The sequence below is a fragment of the Microcebus murinus genome, chromosome 9, assembly GCF_040939455.1.
Source record: "Microcebus murinus isolate Inina chromosome 9, M.murinus_Inina_mat1.0, whole genome shotgun sequence".
Lineage (NCBI taxonomy): Eukaryota > Metazoa > Chordata > Mammalia > Primates > Cheirogaleidae > Microcebus > Microcebus murinus.
In genome coordinates, this window is record NC_134112.1 from 70,356,799 (window position 1) to 70,381,366 (window position 24,568).

Consider the following 24,568-nt stretch of genomic DNA (forward strand, 5'->3'; position numbering starts at 1 on the left):
CAGGAGGTCTGCCCACGGAGGAAACTGTGATTCTTCCCCTCCTTCCTCTTGTGTAAATTATAGCAATACAAGATAACAGCAATACCTGCTTCTGTTACAGAAAAATCTCTAAACTGCTGTTCCCACATTTGGGTCTATTTGAAACATTTCATCATTTAAGTTAAAAAAAAAGAAAGAACAAAAAGAGAAATTTGCCATTTCTTATTTGATCAATGAATTTCTTTAATATTATAAGGTTCGCACGGTGAACACTAAGAGATCTTTTCAGAAAAACAGTGTTAAGTCCTTTGTCATATTATAAGCACATTTTAAAATAATAAAAATGATCTCTAATCATGATTTAACATAATTTCTAATAAATTCAAATGTATATTTGTTCCTCATTGAATTTTAATGTCAGTATTTTGTAAATGAAATGCCAGTATTTTTCTAATTGGTTCTCTGCTGATTTTTTTTTTTTTTTAATCATCAACCCTATGATACATTTTGGGAGTTTAGTGTAGGGAGTACACACACGTTGCATTCTGTCGGGTTTTTTTCTAAGTCCCCCCTAATGAATTCTTAATTACATTATTCAAAAGATCCATTATTCAGCATTCATCTCACTGCTAAATGAAAGTCTTTACCTGACATGTGAATGAAATGAGTCTAAATGCTTTCTATGCCACCTAGGGATTCTGAATAGACTTTTAGCTTAACTGCAGCAATAGGTTTCATTTCTGCTTTAAATTTGTGTGGATTGTTTTTAGAGATGGGTAGCTATGTAATAGTCTACTGATCTGAGCAGCATGGAAATTCTCTTGTGTTCTCAGACTTTCCTTGGCCAGAAAAACTGCAAATAGGTCAAAGGATTGCTGAACATAGAAGAAACGCCATACAATATTTGAGAACCTGTATCAAGCTTTCAGATGCATGGATGCATCACCTACAGCATTGACTAACTTCAGATGAGGAGAGCAAACTTCCTAAGAGCTGCTTGTATGTTGTCTCATTTTCCATTGTGAACAAAAGTGCTGAGTGGTAGCAAGAGGAATTCAGAGACCCTTCAGCTAATAAAAAGATTTTTTTTTTTAACACAGCTCCATTGCTATCAACAGACTAATGTATAGTGCCATAAGTAAGAAATAATCTCAGGCTTTATGTGCCTTTTGCAGCCATATCTAAAAATGAGCCATAGTTACTAGTCTATTTATCAAGCAGTTCCCGTATTTCCAAATGATACCCTGAGAGCATATCTACCAAGAAAGTAAGTTGATGTATTATGTAATAGTCTGTTTTCTAGAATTCTCACTAGTTCTATGGAATATAAGCAAACATACTAAAGATGCAGGTTTAGAGAAAGCAAAGTTCATCTTCTAAATAACCTAAAGCAACAAACTCAGAATCTTCACTCTCCCTGTCCCCAGGTTTAGGTAAAGAAAAATTAGCAAGAACATCTAACCAGATGCGCTTACTTTCATTTTTGTTTTTGTTTGGGCTTGGCTTGGTTTGTTTTGATTATCTAGAGTGTATGAAACATAGCTGAAGACATACTACTTGCTTTGCTAGGCTTGGGGGTGTGTCTGTGTACACATGTGAACAAGTGCAAGCCCTATGTCATTTTCATCTATGCATAACTGAATGATTAAACAACTTTAAATCATTGCATATAATATTGAGTTGACAAAAAGATTAATGAAATCTTTAAGATCTTCAAGACCATTTCAAAATATCATTCTTAGAGAAAACATAAGTTAATACGTGTACTCACCATCAAAGTGGTATTAACTCATCGACACTTATGTGCACATATAGTAGTAACATTGATCAGGTGTCAGGCAGACAGAGAGGGGAGGGGATGGTATATACACACCTAATGGGTGCGGTGCATAACACCTGAGGGATGAACACACTTGCAGCTCTGACTCAGGTGGGGCAAAGGCAATATATGTAGTCTAAACATTTGTGCCCTCATAATATGCTGAAATAAAAAAAAATTAAAAAATAATTTATGTTTCAGGGCTCTCTCTTTGAAGATAGTAGGAAATATCTTTGGGGAAAAAAAAAAAAGCACTAGACTTCTCTTGCACTATTGTTTTTATAATAACTGCCATGGTACCTAAAATTGGAAAAAGATATTTTTCCGTAAATGCTGCATGGAGTGAAGGAAGTAATAGAGAAGAAATTTCAATACAAAATTACTTCAAACACAGTAGTTTTGTTGTATCTTCAGGGGAAAAAATGAATTTTAATGTTGCCATATTAACATTGACTAAATATCTTGAAAATGAATCACAAATGTAAACATTTTTAAAGTCAATTTCTTTGAACTTTTTAAAGAATACAAAATAAATGGCAGTCCATAATACAATAAAAAGAGATATGTCAAAGAAACAGAATGTCATTAATTTAGCAGAAGCCATGAGTAGGTGAAGATTTACCCCTTTTCTTATTTTTGATAAGTTTAGGATTATTACATTAATGGAAGGTCCAATCTTAAAATATATTTCTCATCTGCATGAGGTGATGCTTAAAGTGGTGGCCTTGGAATTGCTCAGAACCCAATCCCTGTTTTACTGGAAAGAGGAGTGAAAAGGTTAAACTTCCTTTAGATCAGCTCCATTACTTGCATTTCTTTCTAGAAGGGAATGGCCACTGTAATCTGGTCAGGGATTGGTTAATGAAACATCTGGCATTTTCTGATAGAAATGCAATTCTTCTAGTTGCAGATAGATATGTAGATAAATAAATAAATCCATCCTTTAAAATACATATGAAATATCAGGAAAACCTGTGTCAATCCACTCCTCTGGTGGGCAAGGTGTGTGTGTGAGTGCAGCTCATGGGGACGTCAGCTCCCCCATTGCAATGAGGGGCCATCCCCTGTTGAGGACCCACTCAACTCAGAGCTAAAGGATAAGTTGATGAGTGGAAGACATTTTGGTTTGAATAAAAATTAGAGAATTTGAAAAGCAATCATATGTGTCTAATTGTAAAAAACAAATTTCCATAAGGAGGAAACCAGTACAGAACTTAGCAGAACATCTGGGTGCCTTTGGTTCCTGTACCAATGTAATAAAGATCAGCACAAATTCTGTTTTCTAAGATGGTGCTGCATTTGTTACGAAACAAGTTCTGTGGTAAAAGAGGTGATTCTATGTTCATCAGAGCTGCTTTCATTTTACAGAAGAAAACACAGATCAGACTTCTCTCCCAGGGAGGGCATGTCCCCACAGCCTGGCTAGACTGTTTTATGTCTTGCTGCTCCCATTCCAACGCAGGTGGAAAATAGGCCTTAAAATAAAAGAAGCAGACAAAGAACTTGCCAAGCTTCCACGTACAACATATGCACGTTTGTAGAAAAATAGAAGGTGTGTTTAGGGAGAAAATGAGGCTGTTTAAGTTAAGAGTGCTGAGGGAATGAGCAGCCCCTTACTTGATGTCTGGCAGTTTACAAGGTTCTGTGCAATTAGTTTTTCATCTGTAGTGGAACAATCCATGTTTGTCTCTGCTGCCACCAGGAAAAATATACTAGTGAAGCTTAAGAATAATATTTAAAAATGAAAGAAGCAACAGCTATTTAATTATCTTGGTTTTTTTTCTCTCATAGTTATAAAGGCTGATGTTACTTAAAATCTCAAAAGCTCCTTCCCTGCTCTCCCTTAGAGCTATTGTAAACATCAACTATTGTTTACCAGATAGAAATTATTACTTGGAAATGTCATTTTTATTCTTTTTAAACGAGGTAATTTGCAATTCCATGTACCATTCATAGGTGTCTCTTTCTGAGCCCCTTTAAAAAGGAAATTCATAAAATGATGCAGTGTGTTTTCTATGTGACAATTTAATTTATTTTTAACCAATCTATGTTGCAACTTTAACCTTTTGATTGTTTACCTTTTATGTATCTATTTGATAGAGAAATTGCATTATAGAATATTTTAGCTCTCTGCTGATAATAACAAACAGGATGAAGAAAGAAAATGAAACTCCTTTGATAAAGGGTATTCATTCACAAGAATGATTAGTATTTTTTTCCCTTGTTAAAAATAATAGCTGTCTCCTGTGTGTTCCTTTTCATTTCAGTTAAACATTCGTTAGTGTTTCATACAGAGAAAGGTTTCTTTTTTCCTTCCTTCCTTCCTTCCTTCCTTCCTTCCTTCCTTCCTTCCTTCCTTCCTTCCTTCCTTCCTTCCTTCCTTCCTTCCTTCCTTCCTTCCTTCCTTCCTTCCTTCCTTCCTTCCTTCCTTCCTTCCTTCCTTCCTTCCTTCTCCGTTAGAGAACAAGCATTTGAATTTCCTCCTAATTTGGCAATATTGGCTATAACATGCTAGTGTACAGAAAACTAACATCAAAGCCTGTTTTCTATTTTTGTTGGCAATTGTTCTAAATAGTATGTCTTATATTCAGGGCATTAAAAACCTATTTCAAACAGGCTCAATATGTTTAATTAAATGGTTCTCTAGATTGTTTCACAACCCCATTCCCATCACACTGTGTAGCCCTAGAGGTATTTTCAATCATTTGAAAAGTTCTGCTATTTACTCTGAAATTCTTATAAAATCATAAGAAAGGAGTGTGAGTTTCTCACAGTCATTAATGTGTTAAAGGAGATGTGTACACTAGAGACGATCCTTAAAGTTTAAACTTAGAATTATTGATAGCTATAAAAGTACTCGCTCAAAACCACCTAACCTTCTTAGCTGGTTAAAAGAGTATAATCCTCTCAGTTATTAGAAGACCTTTGAAGTGAAACACAGAAACTCAGCCCTTCTGCCTGTTTTTAAAATTCTCCTTGACTGTAGACTAAATCACAGGGCAGTGTGGGCTGAGCCTGTCTGTGCAGTGAGCAGCGGATTACTTTACTTGAACTTTGCTCCAGTCAGGACATTTTAAGGCTTATAAATCTTGAATCCATCTAAGTTCACCTTAAATTAGCCTTGCAAAAACACACTCCAAACTCCAGTTGTCAGCCTAGTGGCTTTTGGCCAGATGCCACTCAGCAGCCGAAACACCGATTAATTGTCATCTTCTCTTTCTCTCTCTCTCTCTTTTTTTTTTGTATTAGACACAGTTTTTAAGGAACAAAAAAAGAATATGCAAACTAATTTGATCTGGAAAATAGCTGTAGCTGAATAATGGTACTGTTAGCAGGTACAATTTATATTTAAAATCCATGTGATGAAAACAGAGGTCCAGGCAGCCAGACTGTGTATACAATAATGCCATCTACTGCACAAGGAATCTGGGGCTGGGCCAATAAGCCATGCCAACATACAACAGATTTTTCAATTTTCCAGCAAATAGAAACAAAATACTCGTTTCAGAAGGTGTACTCAACAAACACTTCCCAATGTGTTTCTGATTTGTGGTCAGAATGTTTTTCCTGCTGGTGCCCTGCACTTTTGAGACATTTATTTCCTAAAAGAAAGATTCCTTTCTATAAACCTCAACTGTCTGTTTTTCAAAGCAATTTAAAATCAAACACACAAATAAAATTCTTAACATATGGAAACCTTCATATAAGGCCTTACGTATTTCAGAGTTAAAATTGTTTTATAAACTGTAATGCTTTGCAGATGAAAATACAGAAAGGATGACTGTTTTTAGCACTAATGCTTTCTGACAGCGTTAAACCTTGTTTTAGTAATTGACATCAAAATGTTTGGTGGTTTTAAATGGACCATTAATAAAAATGGCATGTTTTAAGTTTTTTTTAGAAATTGTGCTTAATACTGTGAAGTGGAATAAAATTGCAAATGTAATATGGTGTTTTTGTTATTTTTTAAAAATCTTTATAACAAAACAGTTCTGATTCTTTCCCATGTGTCCAGAGGACCTTCCAAAGCTCAAAGGGAGAAAACGTTTCCTCTTCATCCATCTTCAGATTTTCTACTGAAATGGACCTTTCACAGTTCCCAGTTTGGAAAAAGACAAAACAGAACAAAACAAAAACAAAAAATGGCATCTTTTTGCCATGAGGACTGTAGATGGCTGCTAAATCCAACTGGATCCCATGGCATCATGAAAATGTACTCAAAATTCTCTATTATGCGCTGGGAAGAAGAAATTAGAAGACACAAATTTTAGTACCACCTCTGTCATAAAGCATGTTATATCTAGCAAACCACTTGAACTTCTCTGTGCCTCAGCTCATTTACCTGCAAAATGGAAATAACAATATTTACTCTGCCAATGTAGAAAGACTACCAGGACAAACTTATCAAATACTACATGAAAAATCTTTATAATTAAGGCAAAATTATTCAATTCCATTTAATTCAATGGGCATCTACTGAGTACCTATCAGCTTTTACTCACAATGCATGGAAAAGAGGAAATGGATATGAATGTTAATGATCTTCCCCTTATGGGAATTTTAAGGAATGAATAGGATGAAAGAAGAATATAGGCTTAACATGGGCCTAGAGATCCATCTGGGTCAGAGAAAACAATTTGTGGAAAGAAATGAAGGCAGGGAATGGCACAGTGTGTTTCTGGAACTTCAAATGATCCAGTATGAGCCATTTGAAGATAGATTGGTAGGCAGGAACAAAATGTGATTAAGCTCATAGTATGTAAAGAAACATTGTAAAAGATTGTTATTCATTTATTCATTCAACAAATATTTATTGAGTGCCTGGCATGAGCCTGAATTATACTAGTCACTCAGAAAACAAAGGTGAAACAGAGAGACTTCGTCCCTTAACCTCATGGTACTCATTCATAGTGTACGGTGAGAGATCTTGGACCTGATTAAGCAGGAAATTAGAAAGGAATAGTTCACATTTTATAGAGACTACTCTAAAGTCAGTGTAGGACATGGGTTCAGGAATGAGTAATAGAGATTTATGTTAGTACACAGGCTTTTCTTTCCATTGTCCCTGGGGCCCTGCCTGCCCCCTTCCTGCTTAGTTCCCAAGCCTTTTATTATGTTGATAGAAATATGGGGAGACAAATGGCCAAATTGGATGTGATAAAGACAGCAAAGAGAAATGACTTTGGAAATGGGCAGAACTGTTAGGTAGTTCTACCTAAGGCTGGGGAAGAAACAGAGGAGTTAACATTCACTTGGTTTGGTGTTGATGACAGTTTTAGATCAGAGATTGAGATTTTAGGAACTAAGATATTTTGAGATGAGTAACTACCAGCCATGTAAAAAATGGCAGAAATGAAAAAGAAATATTTAAATGATATAAAGAATTGCAAACATTGGCCCTGATTATTCTTGAAATTTTACCAGAAAAACAAAGGAACATGGTGAAGACAATGTTGAGGTTGAAAGTGTGGTTTAGCGAAGAATGTACAGCTCAGGAATTAATGTTTCAGGCCAAGACCCAGACATGACGTATGTTTGCTAACATAAAAAGAAGTATAAAAAATGTCCTTGGGAGTTTCTATTAGTCAACAAATACTGAGGAAATTTAAAGATACAGAGGTCCCATTATCAAGAAGCCTGCAGTTTAATAGAATGGGTTCATGCAACATTGTAACATATTTTAAAATTAAGATGTAATTAATATATGAGCTCAATTTAGTCATTCCACAATGTATACATATTTCAAAACATGTTGCAAAAGATAAATATATACAATTTTCATTTGTTATGCTTTTACATTCTTATTTTTAATTGACAAATGAAAATTATATATATTGATTGTATGCAATGTGATGTTTCTATCTATGTATACATTGTGACACAGTTTAATCAAGCTAACTAATTATCTATCACCTCACATCCTTATCATTTTTGTGGTATGAACATTTAAGATTTCCTCTCTAAGAGATTTTCAAGTCTACAATATATTAACTATAGTCCCCATCCAATGCAAGAAAGCTCCTAAACTTCTTCATCCTAACTGAAATTTTGTACTCATTAACTAACATCTTCTCATCTACTAAAGCCCCTGACAACCACCATTCTACTCTCTGCATCTATGAGTTTGACTTTTTAGATTGCAATTATAAGTGCAAAAGATCATGTAGTATTTGTGTTTCTGTGCCTGGCTTATTTACTTAGCATAATGTCCTCCAACTTCATCCATGTTGTCACAAATGAGGATTTCCTTCTTTTATAAGGTATTCCATTATGTATGGAATACCATTTATCCACACCATTTATCCATTTATCTATTGAGGGATACTTAGGGTGATTCTGTATCTTGACTACTGTGTATAATACAGCAATGAATAAATAAGGGACTACAGATATCTCTTCGACATACTGATTTAATTTCTTTTGGATATATATCAAAATTTGGGATTGCTGGAACATATGGTAGTTATAGTTTTAATTTTTTGAGGAGCCTCTATAATGTTTTCTGTAATGGCTGTACTAGTTTACATTCCCACCAACAGTGTACTAGGAATGGATCTCCTTTTCTCCATATCCTCACCAACACTTGCTATCTTTATCTTTTTGATAGTAGCCATTCAAACAGTTGTGAGGTGATATCTCTTCCTGCTATGTGAATAAGTCATGGAGGGGGATATTGTAAAGACTGAGCAATCAGTTGGAAAGATAATGGGGCAGTCTAATCTGTTGGTGGCTTGGAGAGGAGCATGTGTTTGAAGGACCAGGAGGGTGGACGTGGGGTAGGGAATCAAGAGTTTTATGTTGGTGATGATAAATTGATCATAACCTGTTAGACATTTATATGAGGAGATCAAAATGTCTACTCAGGGGAAGGTCTGGGAGAGAGATATAAACTTGAATATTTATGTTCAAAAGATGTTATTTAAAGCCAAAAATATAGAAATAGAAAGGGGAATGTAAATAGTAGAGTCCTGGGAAATTCTGACATTTAGAAGTCTGGTATAGAAAGGAAAGCAAGGAAAGCAAATTGAGGAAAAGCCACCTTGAGTAGAAAATGTAAAAAGAGCAACAGAGTAGTCAAATAGTTCATATACTGGTAAAAGGTCAATAAAAATAAAAACAAAAAAATTATTATTGACATGGCAAGGTGAAGAAAATAGGTGACTTTGAGAAAATTTCTTAGCAGTGAGATAGGAATGACTGAAGAAGGCTGGAAGTGTAAGGAGTAGAAGAAGAGGAAGTAGAAATAATGTACATCTACTTCGTTCCTGCCACTTTGTCAATAAAAACGTTTTGCTCCATTTGAAGGGAAATTCTTTTACTCATGCATGTCCTAGATGTCATTCCCTTTCATTTTCTGTTGAAATTTGCTTCTATAATATTCCTCATTCACTCCTGGAACTTTAGTTTCTTACTGTTGTAATTAAACCTTCTTAATTAAATCAGAATAATGTGGCTTAATTTTACTCATCTAAAAATATTTCCCTTAATCCTACCTCCTCATTCTAGCTACTGTCCAATTTTCTGCTTTCCTTCATATCTAAATTACAAGGTGAAAATTGTTGTTTTAACTTATATCAAATGTATCTAGAAATTAGAGCTATCCTTAGAAGGAAGGCAAAAAATTGATCCCCTGGCAATTTTGTGTCCAGCATGGGTCAGGCAGGCTACAGAACAACTGAAATAGATTAATTGTTAGCAGAAACATAGGATCAGGAATTCACAGGGATCACCATAGCAGGGATTAGAGAAGAATCAATTTACTTTATGATTAGAACATGTCACTGAAGGTCTATAGATGTGCCAGACATTAGAGGCAGAGAAATGTTGGCACCTGAAGTAAGCAGCCAAAGGACTGAGATGTTTGATTTCATTTAATTAGATTAAAGATTCTTTTGATTCAAGTTTCTATTTTTAAAAAATTTTTGAACTGCTGTTTCTTTGAATATAATTTCACATGGGGACTAAGGCTCTTATTTTATTTGGGCTATATTCATAACAATCCAACTAAGACAAAATAAGGGACTTAACTAGGTTCTGGCTTTGGTGATTTTGAGAATGGAATAGAATGAAGAAATATTTAGATATTTCATTAGAAAGGATGAGATAATTGCCATGGACATAAAGAGAGAAGAAGAAGAAATAGTCTTGGATATTCACCAGGATTAGTTGATTGGCTCAGTGAGAATGCCAACAACTATGGTTGTTGGGGAAGGAAAACAATAACCTAAGTTGAAGATAACCAATAGGCAATGGGATATCAATGTTTGCAGCTCATGGTAGAGTTATAACCAGAAATTCTCCTGTATGCAAGTGAAAAATAAACCCATGGGAAAAGATGAGATTCCCTAAGGCAGAAGAAATCAGTTAGGATCTCAACAGGAATCCAAGGGCATCTTGAGATAGTTAATTGGCCAATTGTTAATTAAAATTCTAATATGTTAGCCACAACTGATATTCTTCTGATAATGTACAGTGCAAAAATGGAGGAAAAATAATCTTCTGACTAATAACATAATCTGTAACTGCTAGAATCTTCACTTCTGTAGTAGGCTACAAGGTCTATGCTGATAATCATAGCAACCACGCTATGATTCTGTGCTCTCCTTACCCTCTGCAGCCCCTTTCCCAAGCAGGGTTTTGGATCTGATGGAGTGACTGCTACCTTTATTCCCTTAGATTCTGAGCCATTGGTGGTCATGTCTTCATTGGGTCAGGATGATACTCCAAAGAAGGTTAGCCAAGGGAGTATCACGTGGTACCCCAGTGATTCCTCTGAGTTCTAAACATAATCCTTTTTCCTCTGTTGTGTAACAACAACCTGATTTCTTCCCAGTTATTGTGACAAATCACGCAGGACAGTACAGTGATCTCCATCTCTACCTGATGGTTCAGCAACATGTGAAACCCAACATGTTTTGGGAATTGTGTCAGCTTCCAGTTCATTGGAAACATGATGTTGCCTCATGGAAACATACCTCCCTGGGCCCTATGACCTTCAAAACATTGAACTATATTCTTTGGGGTAGAAAGCAAATTTATTCTAGTATGTAATTAAGAGCAATTGGTAAAAGAGGCCACTCCCATTCTAAGCTTTAACTGTCAGATCTGTACATTCTATCCATGGATACTAAATTGATTGTTGGTTTCAACATATACCTCATCCTGTAGAAGTAGCATCCTCATCTCACAAGATGTTGTCCCCTTGTTTGCACTATAACTGAATCCTTTAACAGGACATCCCACTCTTCCATCAAGCTGGCCATCACTGCTGCAAAATGTGATCCTAGTCAGAGAAGATACATGGGGAAAAACAGCAGTCGATAAGTCATTCTACAAGTTCATGCATAATGCTGCTTATGATAGCATTGCAGGCAGTGAAGGTAAATCCCTGTGCAGAATACATAGCTATATCTGTGAGAACAAGGTGCTGCTCTCTCTGACAGGAAGTAGTCAAATTATTTCGCTTAGGGATCTAGTGGAATTGTACTGCTGTATCCACTCATTCCTTTCCGTCCTTCCTGACAACAGAGTATCAATATTTTCTTCTGGAAAATGGTGGCCAGAACAAGCAGAGTTGCTATTACCCAGTCACCAGAGATGAACATAACAAATAAAATATTAGAACACTAGAAAATTCTAAGCCAGTCATGATTATGTTTCTTTGCTAGGACAAATAATGAAATGTTAACTACTGAGACTTAAGAGAACTATACTAAGGGACTTCTAGGAAATGAGTTCTTCTCCCAAAAAGTTGCACTGTGGTATGCACATGATACCTGGATCTAAAGTAAGTATCTTGATAAAATGAAGGACATTAGCCTAAGAGTAGAAGAAAATATGCAGAAAACTTATTAGGTCTTAGGGGAAATGTACGTCCATTAAGTTTTGTATTGTTTACTGATTAATGCAAACTCATTTGTACAGAAGGGATAGTTATTGAATGAAAGAGGTTTAAACATACTTATAAGCTTTTTCTTTTTAGTATAGTAAATATTTTTGGATTTTTGAAAACTAGAAAGAGCATTAGCATAAGAAGTCTGAGCTCAATAATTCTGTAAGATGAGGAAATAAGTGTAGATGAGAAGTCAGAACATGACATCGTAAATAACTGTTTAAGAAGACAATAAAATCAACATCACAAAGAAGGACCATGATTCACTAACAAATGACAGCAACTCATTGTCAGGCACTAGGTAGGTACTGGGGATAAAAATATGAATGGCATAATCCGTGCCTTAAGGAAACACACAGTTTAAATCAACTGTAAGCCAACTCTCAAATTAAAATGAGTAGGAACAAATACGGGATATGTTTTTGATATTCTTTGGCATGTATATCCCCAAACAACAAGCAGAAGCCTCAGAGTAGACTTTTTTTTTTTTTTTTTTTTTTTTGAGACAGAGTCTCACTTTGTTGCCCAGGCTAGTGTGAGTGCCATGGCATCAGCCTAGCTCACAGCAACCTCAAACTCCTGGGCTCAAGGGATCCTCCTGCCTCAGCATCCCGAGTAGCTGGGACTACAGGCATGCGCCACCATACCCGGCTAATTTTTTCTGTATATATTAGTTGGCCAATTAATTTCTTTATATTTATAGTAGAGATGGGGTCTCGCTCTTGCTCAGGCTGGTTTCAAACTCCTGACTTCGAGCAATCCAGAGTGCTCCTCTGCCTCCCAGAGTGCTAGGTTACAGGAGTGAAACTTGTTTTTTAAAAATCTAAAACTTTCCAGTCTGCATTCTCCTTCTGCTAACAGCACCACAGATTTCCTTTGAGATGCCAAGTCTTTCCCATGTTCCACACATATGGTTCAAGTTAAGCTTCATCATTGCTTCAGGGCAGAAGCATGAGATACAGGTCTGGCCAATCAGAACAGGTGTAGTATTGTTCCCAGCTAGCTTCCTTCCCTCTGCCCCCACCCCAACTGGAAAGAAAGCAATCATTCTTTAGGGTTGTAAGTGTGGGCGACCAGAAAAATGATTCCATTTGTAGTGACAGATATGTCAGTAAGTGAAGAGCATTTGGGAAGGAAGATGAAGAGAACTCTATTTTAGAAAATGAGATTTAATTTAAAATAACAGTTATTATTTCGTTTTGATTATCAAAGTAATGCCTGATTTTGTAGATAATTTTAAATATAGGAAAAATATGGAAGAAAGAAATTTAAAAACTTTCTCAAACACCTATTCTGTATCTCTTGAGGTTAACAGATGGTTTTTCTACTTTTAACTTTTAATGTGATAAATTACAAAAATTAATTTTTTTAATGTTAAACAAACTTCGTGTTGCTCAAAAAAACTCAGCTTGGTCTCTTTCTGTCCCTCACTCCTTTCCTGTCTTTGGTTACACATTGTTAGATTAAATGCATATTATTTTGTTTTTCATCTATGTGTATGCATGAAATTATTTATAATTTTTTTTCTCATCTTTGTCAGGTTTTGCAATCAAGGTTAAGTTGGTCTCATAAAATGAATTAGGAAATATGCTCATATACTCTGGTTGAGTTTGTGTAAAATTATTACATCAATTCATTGAAGGTTTGAAATAACTTAGTAAAATTGTTTAGGGCTGAAGTTTCTTTGGGGAACAATAACTATTGATGTAATCCTCTTAAGAGCTATTAAATTCCTTACAAATCCATTTCTATCCATTCTCATATTTACTTTGTTTAGTTGTATATTTGTGTAAAAATTTGTTCTATCATCTTAAGTTTTCAAATTTCTTGTCATAAACATGTTTCTATTGTCTTCTTATTATCTTTTAACCTCCCTATTTTCTATATCTATGTCCCTTCTTACATCACTAGTATAACATATGGCTTGTTTGATTCTTTATATGTTTTATTTGGTTTCATTCATTTCATCTCCCATTTCACATTTTTCTTCCTTTAAGTTTATATTTATACTGCTATTCCTTCTCTAACTTAATTGATAATTTTATCATTAATTAATTATCCTTTCTTCTTTTCTAATCTTAGCATTTTAAGGCTATAAATATCCCTCTAAATACTGCCTACCTGCATCTTATAAGTTTTCATAAGTAGTATTTTCATTATTATTCTTGTTCTAAATATTTTTAATTGTCACTATGATACTACCTTTGATCTCTATCTATATATACATATATATTTTTAATTTCACAACATATTGAAGCTAGCAAGTTGTATTTTGCAGCACACACAAAAGACACTTTACATATTCTACTTAACTTTCTGACTTTCTGCTTTCCCTTAATACTTGGTCTAATTATTCTTTTCTTTCTTGCCTACTGAAACACCCAAGACAACTCTATAAATATATTTTTATTCAGTATCTTAGGTTGTTTTCTGAGAGACAATCTTATTTTGTGGTTGTAGATATTTTAAAATTTCTGAATTATTTTTGTGTAAGATGTGTATTCTATAATAAGATACTGGCATAATTTACTTAGTACTAGTGCTTTATTTTATAACTTTTCCATGAAAACAAGACATTTAGCTTGAAGAAAATCAGAAAAATTTAGAAAATTCTCATGGTCTAATTAATGACAGGCATTTTAAATACCATTCAGTTTGAATGGTGATTCTGATGACGTGTTAGCTTAAACACAAATTTGTCCATTGTAGTAGAAAAATAAATATCTATAATAAATAAATCTTTTTAAATACATGAGGAATGCAGGACCTATGACTTAAAAAATTGATTTTTAAAAATGGTGGGTATTGTTTTTAAAATTAATTGCATGCTTAACATTTAAAATCCCTTTTCAATTTTCAAAAGATACAAATGCAGCAGGCAAAATAAGGACTATTGAAATATTTTAATTTAATTTAAAATTAACATTCATAAAAATGGCAACATATTTATACTGCTTACATTTGTTTATGACAAAAAATATTTTAAAAAATTGGTGTTCTGAAATTTTAACATCCTATTTTATGATTTATTGAACTCCAACCTTATCAGAGAGAACATCCTCAATGAAATATACTTGAATAGAGAACCTAATGTGCATTGTCACATACTTCCAAACTATAGTTATCAGGATCTTTAAGGTCTTACATGGCCAAGATGAATTAAGATTACAAATAGAATTAAGATTGTTCATCAACTGACCTTAAAATAGGGAGATTATCCTGGATTACCTCAGTGGAGCCAATGTAATGGTTTGTGATCTTGAAAAGATGGAAGAGGAAGGCAAAAGAAGTGTCGAAATCATAGAAAAACTTGAAGATATTGGCACAATGACAGGAGCCCAGGAGTGCTGGTGGCCTCTGGAATTTGGAAAAGGCAACGAAGTAGACATCCCCAGAGTCTTCACAAGGAAAGCAGCCCTTCTGACATCTTGGTTTTAGATTAGTAATAATCTAATTTCAGTCATCTGATCTCCCTAACTACATAATAATAAAGTTGCATTCTTTAAGGTAAATTTGTGATGAATTGTTATAGCAGCAATAGAAAATTGATGCAACACAACTCTTCAAACTTATTAAGATATCTTACAAAAATCAGCTGGTGTATTCTATCTGAAAAGGTTATAATTAAAGATGTGGTAGCTTGGTAAATTTGTATAAAATGGAAGTGTCAACTTTCTGCATTCCTACCAAATTTACTTGAGGGCAGATATTATTTTTCTGCCTGAGTCATAAATTGCTACCTAAGCTCTCTTTCTGTATGAAAGCCTACTCAGGAAGATATATTAATAATTTGTCAAACTAATTCTTATGGGAACATCTTGAAATGGATTACTGCTGGTTGAATTGGACATGAGACTTTTCCAAGAAGGTAATAAATCATCTAAAAAGCTACAATTCTGAGATTTCACTATGGAAGTTTGTTGTCACCAAGGATTCAAACAACACTTTTTGACTATTAATTTAAAACTTCCTTTAAAATTTGAGATTTCTGAACCAGAGACATTACTATCCCACCACGTTAATACTTTTAGAGGTTAATAAATTATTTTAGGAAAAAGAGTGAAATACTCAAAATTGTGTTTTAGAAAAATAAGAAGTAGTAATATAGAAAACAGTTTGGACTTCCAGCCAAGACAACTCTGTAAGTTTACGTCTTTGGGTAATGCCATGGGTCCAACAACATAGTGATGATATATAAAGTCTAAAAAATAAAATAAAGACCCAACCTGGAATAAAAATAAGATGATTTTCCCTGTAGATCACACCAACAAAGCAAACAGTAGGCAAAAGCTGTGAGCCTGCTCAACTCAAGGTCCAGAGAAATCAGAGGTAACCAGAGTCAGCTCATGTAGACAATTCAGATTAAAATGTTTCATATGTATTGGCAGATTTCTTAAAATCAGGGTATTTTGTGGATTCCAAGATACTGATGATACAAGGACTGGAACTGTGCTTTATATAAAGTTCTTGCCTAGGGGAGTAGGTGACAATATACAGACCATCACAAGGAAACTGAGACAAGTTATTTGGGGACTGGTATGCAAGAGCCCCAGTAGTACCTTGGTGTAGAAAACACTTCAGGCTTTAGTTATGGATTTGGAGGTAGAGTAAATGAAACACCATTAGTCAAGGAGTAATGGGGAAAGAAAAAGTGACAATAAAAGCGAGAGAGAGCAGGTGAGAGTGAGAGACAAAGTAAAAGAGATCCTACAGAAACATTAAAAAGATAGCCAAACGTATTCAACCCAGAGATCAATTCATCCCAAATGAGATTAAAATAATAGAACACTATGAAAAACATGTTTTTACAATGTAAGCTTAGGATGTTTAAAATCTAGTTAACATTCACACAAATAAATAATTAGCATGAGGATAGTAAAAAGACAAATTTGACATCTTAGATGAAATATAGGTATTAAAATGCAATGATGTATACCTAGACTAAACTCCAGATTGTACAAAGAAAAAAAGAGGTGAAACAACAGGTTTCTATGGGATTAACCCAGAACATAGCACAAAGAAGACAAGATATTTAAAAGAAAAAGAAGAAAGAGGAGGAGTAGAAAGAAGTGGAGGAGGAGGAGGAACATTACAAGACACAAAGGATAGACCAAGAGCTTCCAATATGTAATTAATAGGTATTCCAGAATCATAAAGTGGTCCTGAAAGGATGATGCTCCCAGAGGGCTAGCAGAAACAATTTCAGATCTTTCTGGAGAAACCCGTATCTATTTCCATTCTCATCAAACTATCACAGATAAAGTTTCAAGGTAATAAACTCCCAAAAAAACTCCACAAAACAAAGAAATGAGTTACCATAAGTAAGAAAGAGCAGAAACAAAAAGACAACTGAATAAAATTCCAAGTCTTCAGGTTTAAAAATGATTAGGAAATAGAATATAAGCATGTTCAATGTGCTTACAAATATATAAAAAAGATTATAAAGGTATTAAAGGTAAAGAGACCAGAAAATTATCAAGAAAATAAACAAATAGAACTTCTAAAACAGAATAGTATATAATTATTTAAATAAAAATCAATGGGCGTCGGGGAGGTGGGAGGGGGTAAGAGAGGATGGGTATATACATACATAGTGAGTGAGATGCGCACCATCTAGGGGATGGACATGCTTGAAGCTCTGACTCCAGGGGAGAAGGAAGGGAAAGGCAGCACACATAACCTAAACATTTGCACCCGCTTTATATGCTGAAATAAAAATAAATAAATAAATAAATGGGCAAGATTAACAACAATTTGGACATAAATAGATTTTTAAAAAACTAGAGCATGGAAGATATATTTGAAGAAATTACCCAGAAAGTGGCACAGAGAGGTAAAAGTAGAAAATATGAAAGAATGTTCAAGAGACATAAATGTTAAAGTAAGGAGATAGATGATAGATAGATAGATAGACACATAGATAGATACAGATATAATTTAGAGATGCAAATAGTCCAATAAATTTCAAAGCAGGTAAAGTAAAATTGAAAAATATAGAAATTATGATTCATCATAGTGAAATGCCAGAAACTAATGACATAAATAAGATTATTTAGAGAGGAAAGACAGATTACTTGTAAAGAATTAAAAAACAAATGTGTTAAGGGGATATACAGAAGTTAGTCTTGGGAAAATGTATCCTAGCCAAACACTAGCAAAATAAACTGATTTACTACTATTAATATCAGACAAAATAGAACTTAAGGAGAAAAGGATATCCAGAAGCAATACAAAATAATTTTTTAATTTACCAAAAAGTCATGATAATCTCAAAACTATGGCGAACTCACAAAGTGGATTTGAGAATGAATTGGAAAAAGAAAAAACTGCAGTGTGAAATTCGAAGGAAAAAAATAAGGAAAAAATTGTCTGTTGGATGTGGTATTAGAGATTCAATGTTGATCTTCAAGAGAGCAGAGCTAGTGACCTGATTGAGAAGTAAGCCAGATTGCAGTAGGAGAAAGAATGGAAGAAAGGTGAGAAAGTGAAGAGTTTAGAATTGTTTCTGGAAAGTGAGAGTGAGAACTAATACAGGAACTGGAGGGGAACATGGAGCCAAGAGACCAAGAGAGATTTTTTCTTTTTCCATTTTAAATTTGGACATCATTTACAACAAAAGCCTAGATTTTGTAATTTTTGCTCGGCAATGTGGAAGATTATAATAAAACTTTTCTTTCTTGGTCCTTTTCCCCTCTGGTCACACAGATGGAGAAATCAGAAAAGAAAGCCCCTTAGGGTCAGGCCTTGAGTCCTGTGCCACTTTTGTTAGAGTGAGTGCAGGAAAGAAAGTTGATAAGATATCATTGAACCATACCCACGTGCATGGCTCCCTACTTCTCAGTGATGTCATCTACTGCAGTGGCCCCATCAGAGACCCGGGAGCTCACCAACCAGATACGCAACTCTTCCTTAAAGGGAGGTGAGTGTGAAAGAGTAAGCAAAGGGCTGTTATGGCCTTAATTGTGTCCCCTACACCAATTCCCACATTGAAAGCCTAACCCTCAGTGCCTTAGAATGTAATTCTACTTGGAAATAGTCTTTAAACAGGTAATTAAGTTAAAATGAAGTCATTGGAGTGGGCCGTACACCAATATGACTGGTATATTTACAGGAAGAGGAGATTAGGACTCCAACACATACAGAGGGAAAACCATGTGAAAACACAAGGAGAAGATATCCATCTGCAAAACAAGGAGAGAGGACTCAGAAGAGACCAACCACTCAGATTTCTAGCCTCAAGAATTAGAAGAAAATAAGCTTCTGTTCTTTAAGCCATTCAGTCTGTGATACTTTGTTATGGCAGCTCTAGCAGACTGATACAGAGGTAATGCATGAAAGAACAGAGTCTTGAACTCATTTCCTCCTTACAATCCCAAACCTCTTTATTATTTTTTTTTAAATTTTAGATGTGATAGGCCATTGCAGCGTAGAGATCAAAATCAGAGATTCAGATGAGAGTGATGGAACCTAAAATTACAGAAAGGAGTAAATAAGAAACTACACTTTCTACCATACTGGAAAGTTATCTTTTTTTTTTTTTTTTTAAGTTTCAATTACGTTCAGATATATTATACAATCCAGTGCACTAGGAATGGAGCTTTTTGTATGCCCAGGTGATAATGTAGCCCAAATAATAATAACATCAATAGTTTTAAAATTATCAATTTGAGGAGTATGAGCTCCATTTCATTATTAAGAATTCATAGGAAAAAGAAAAAGATGCCCCCAAAGAAACTTAAGTCCATACAGTGAAAACCTTTCTACCATGTTGCCACAGAAAAGTATAAAATATTGTGTAAGTAAAAGTGATTAGAAAACTAAAGTCTAAAAAGCTGTATCTGTATCTTTTTTATTTGGCCATAAACATGTAAACTTCCATTTTTACATAAACCTATGAGACTTCCAATGATTTCAAATACACTTGGAAATAGTTTTCATAACTAAAATAAATCACCATTTTTTATATACCTGGTAAACTGTCCTAGGTTTTAGAATTAAATCTCATGTGTTTGTATCCTGAATCTGCCACCTATGAATGGTGCAATATTTTGTGAAATATTTTCGTTTCCTGGCTTTCAGTGTTCTCATATGCAAATAAGAATAATAATGCAAACCATCCATGATACTATCAAGATGAAATAAGATGGTTGTGTCAAACCATTTTGTGGTCTCTAAGGTATGTTATTTGGGATGCTATTCTTACAATTGTTGTTACTTTTTATTTACCCTTGAATAAGTGAAAAAAATTTTTTTGATTTTTTAAAAAATTATTAGCATAATCATCTCTTTCTCATATGGCATCTGGGATCTTAAGGCTTGGTAGATATCAGCCTTTGACACATTATGCTCTGGATCCAGCTTGCTACAAAAATATCATATCAACATTTCTCCATTTCTAACACTTCAAACTTGTCCATGTTTACTCCTTACTTAAAGTTTTTAAAATAGGCAATAGGAAGCAATGGTCATTCTGTCTCACTGCTGTCAAAATCGTACTATAAAGGGTTGATGCTTACAACATCTATCCTCAGAGGCCAATGCAGAGGAGCCTGGAAGATTAGTCTAACCCTCAAGTTTCCATCCAATTAAACATCTTAACAAGACAATGGAACACAAAATGTATGCTTTTATTGGAAAAAGGGGAAAAGTTTACTCTGGATTTAACTTTAAGCCCAGGAATGTGTGATAGTATGCTATAAATTTTGTTTAAGATGGGAGATGTTAAGGTTGAATTTCTAAGTACCCTAAAGAAAAATTTGAAGCCTCATATTCTTTTGAGTGTTAAATGACTAGATATGGTACACCACTTCTCTGGAACCCAATGATATAGGTTTTCTACTCTTTAATATTTATGATGCTACATAAAGGTTGTATGTACTTGACATTTCCAGGGCCAATTTTTGCAAATGGTTTTAACCCAGCCTCTAAATTTGCAAACACAAATTATTTGGGCAAACATTTCTGGCAGTTAGATAAAAATGCAGTGTTTGAGGATATTATTTGATGCACATAATTTTAGAGACCATGATGGAAGACCTCTCCCATAAAAAAGAAAAAAAATCCTTGCAAACCTGGAAGTTGAGTCATATCCACAAAGTTTTTATGTGAAAAGTAAAAAGAGAGAATAGAATTTAGAAATAGTTTATTATATACTTCAGATAAGTTCAAATCTTCACTTAGGTCATCATTACTTGCAATTAGCTTAATAAATAAAATTACATGGCATATCATTTTCTATCTTATTCCTGGTGATTTGAATCCCCCCCCCCAATCTTACCATTTCCATAATAGATAATACAGTAAAAGACCAACACCAACCAAGAGACCTACAGAGATTGAATAAGTAGGAGGGGATCTTCTCTTTCTCCCAGGCATTTGAATGGATGACTCAGGAGAATACTTTGTCCATGGTCTGACTGACCATGGTACTATTCATATTTTTCAATTCATTCATTTGAACATCACCTTAATATAGTCACCATGCTTCTTTCTAAATTCTAGTAACAAAATCATTACAAAATGGAATTTTCTAATCTGCAGTTAATTTAATTGTGATTTTCTTTTATTTGTGTGGGTTTTTTAAAAATCTTTTCTAAAGCTCTGTGAGTGGTCTGCCCAAAATGTAAGTACCTGATGGATTGACAGGTTATTTTACAACTAGTACTTATTATTCCTTTCTATTAAGAGCTGAGTGGCTTTTAAAGTAAAAACAATAGGGTGAAAAATGTCTTTGATTCACTTATTTTAAATGGAAAATTGGAGAGAAAGAAGTTATAAAGTCAGTGATTTTGACAGTATGTGCATTTCTTGCATCATATATTAATTGACAGTCATAAATTATAACAACTGGACCTAAAATGCAAAAGGGAAAAGATAAAGATGTATTGAGGAATTTCAAAGGTAATATATAGTCAGTAATAATTGATCTTTTCTTAGTTCATATGTATTTAAATATAAAACTAAAATAACCATTGTATGTGGGAATTTTGACTCCGTGCATGTATTATGAGATTGTGGAAATTATGTAAAACACAGGTGGTGCTTTTTCATTTACAGTCCCTATAATGATTTGATTCCTTTAAAAAGATTTGGATATTTTTTAAAATTAAAAAAAAAATTAGGTGGCTTTTCAAAAATTTTGTTGAAATCCTTTATCATATAATCACATTCCATATAGCTTTCCTGAATTACTCCCTATCTTATTTACCCATGGTTGAGATTTGAAAAAAAATAAGTTTGTAAAACTCTTATTTTATCACTGAACTAACTAGTAAAACCTACCAGCTGCCTTGTGTTTTTATTAGCTTAACTTTAAATAATAACATCTACATAGTGTTATATAATATCTAAGATATAAATTCTGTATAACTTTTATTTAAAATAAACAAGATGATAGTTTAGCAAGTTTGAACAAGATAGTCTTTGTTAAATATACATGTCAAAAATCCAGTACTTTGGAACAAAATTTAATTATCCGATATGAACAGCAACTGTCTTAGACCATTCAGGCTGCTAACCTGAGCAAAATACCATACATTGAGAGGCTTATAAGAAAACAATTCATTTCTCACAGTTCTGTAAGCAGAGAAGTTCAAGATCAGGGTGCAGGCAGATTTGGTGAGGGTCCACTTTATAGATGCCTAGCTTTTTTCGGTAACTTCACATGGCAGAAGGAGTGAGGGCTCTGTTAGGTCACTCTTAAAAGGGCACTAATCCTATTATGCCCTTATTACCTAATCACTTCCCAAAGGTTCCACCTCCTAAGACCATTACATTGGGCATTAGGTTTCAACATATGCATTTGGGAGAACATAAACATTCACACCACAGTAGTAACTTAGAACTAAACAATCAGATACAGCCTGGACCATTGGTTTATGATGCTTCATGTATTCAAATATATTCACCTGAACTGTGCTGCCCAGCAATGTATGAAATATAAGAGAGATGAGCAAGTAAATAAACTACTCTACTATTTGCATATCTTTTGAATTTTGTGGTTGTGCATCACCAAATGGCAACTCCAAGAAGGCTTTTCCTGATGGCAAGGTCTGTTTTCTTTCTATGTACCTTTACATGAATGATTGTTTTATAAAATGTTGATGGCTAGAAAAAAAGTTTGATACAGTTGCTGCTCATTATGCTTTAGTCCTACAAATGGATTTTAAGAAATGTCTTGGGGCAAGTGGGAGAGCTGGTCATAAGCTGGTTCTAAATTTTATATTACCACATATAGCAAACTCCCCTCAAATGTGAAAGAATATCCATGACCAAATTGAACCAATAGGCAAGAGTAGGGCATCAATAAGTACAGCCGAGTATTATTTATGTTTTAGCATAGTTCAAACAGTCACTTTTAAGCTCATGCTGTGAGTGTCTTTAAAATGCTTTTTTGGGACTTGTGATTAAATTTAGCCTGGAGAGACTGATTTAGAACTCCAGATTTAGGTGATACTGCTGAGCTCTTGAAATTGACTGAGGGAAGTCGTTGAATGTCTGGCCTAGAAACCGAAGCATGTTACATAAAGAGAGGCCACAGCGCTGAGGCAGCATTGCAGAAAGCAAAACCAGAGAGTCCATACTTGAGTTCAGTACATGTGGGAGCAAAGGACTCAGTAAATTGTGCATCTGAAGCAAAATCAGGTTGATGAATGAAAGAGAGTGAGTGGTGAACAAAACTGTGTCCTAAAAATCACATTATTCTATTAGCAAGCAAGGGTTGGGGAAAGAGACTCATCTTGAGAAATTGATGTTTAAATGTATTAGTGATTCCATGTTTGATTTTTAAACAGCAGAACACATTCAGAGTAGGCAGTTTCTGACTGCTCCCCTGGCTGGCCACTATTCCTGTGCTCTGCATCGGGCTTGCCAAGAAAACCTTTTTGGGCAATTGTCTGTTCCAGATCCTAGTCACCTTGCAACAACTGTCATCATTCTATCCACATTTATATCTGTTTTTGATGCATCACACTTCCCTGTGCTTATCTTCCCTTTTCCTTCTAAGACAATTTGCCTGTTTTTATTCCCATTTATCTTTCCTTATCAAGAGCTACATTCATCCCTTATTCTATTAATGGTCATTTCATTGCATGTTTATTTCTTTGGTTTGAAAACTCACCCTACTAGAATTGGCTAGGGTGGGCATGCATCCACTTGTAAGGAAAATTTTTCCAAGAATTTTTCACACTATTCCAAGATAGTCTTTTAGAAGAGTTATACTTCTCCTTTTCTTAATTTTGTATATCTAGGAAGAAATTAACAAAAAGACAGCTCAATAAAAGGTGAAATGTAGACAAACTGGAACCATCATTCATTGCTAGTGGTACAAATACTTTGTAAAATGATACCACTACTTTGGAAAACTGTTCAACATTTTTTAATAAAGTTAAATATGTGCCTAGTCCATGAAAAAGCAACTCCACTCTTGGTTATATATGCTAAAGGAATGAATGTTTATGTCCATAAAAAAATATTTCTAAGAGAACATTTGTAGAAGCTTTACTCTTCATAGGCAAAAAACTGGCAACAACCTAAATGTTCACTGATAGGACAATGAGTAAACAAATGAGAGATACACATACCAATAAGGATGAATCTCAAACTGATTATATTTACTGGGAAAAAAAGCCAGACATAAATAAGTACATAATGTATATTTCCATTTGTGTAAAGTTTAGGAATGGGAAAAACTGTGATAAAAGTCAGGATGAAGGCTATTCTTAAAGGGGTATTATTATCTGGAAATAGGCATGAAGCAACTTCCTTGGTTATAAAAATACACTAGTCTTGCTTGCTCTGAGTGATGGGTACTTGAATGTAAATAGTCAAGAAAAATTTTCAAGTGATATACTTAAGATTTATGCATTTTATTGTATGAA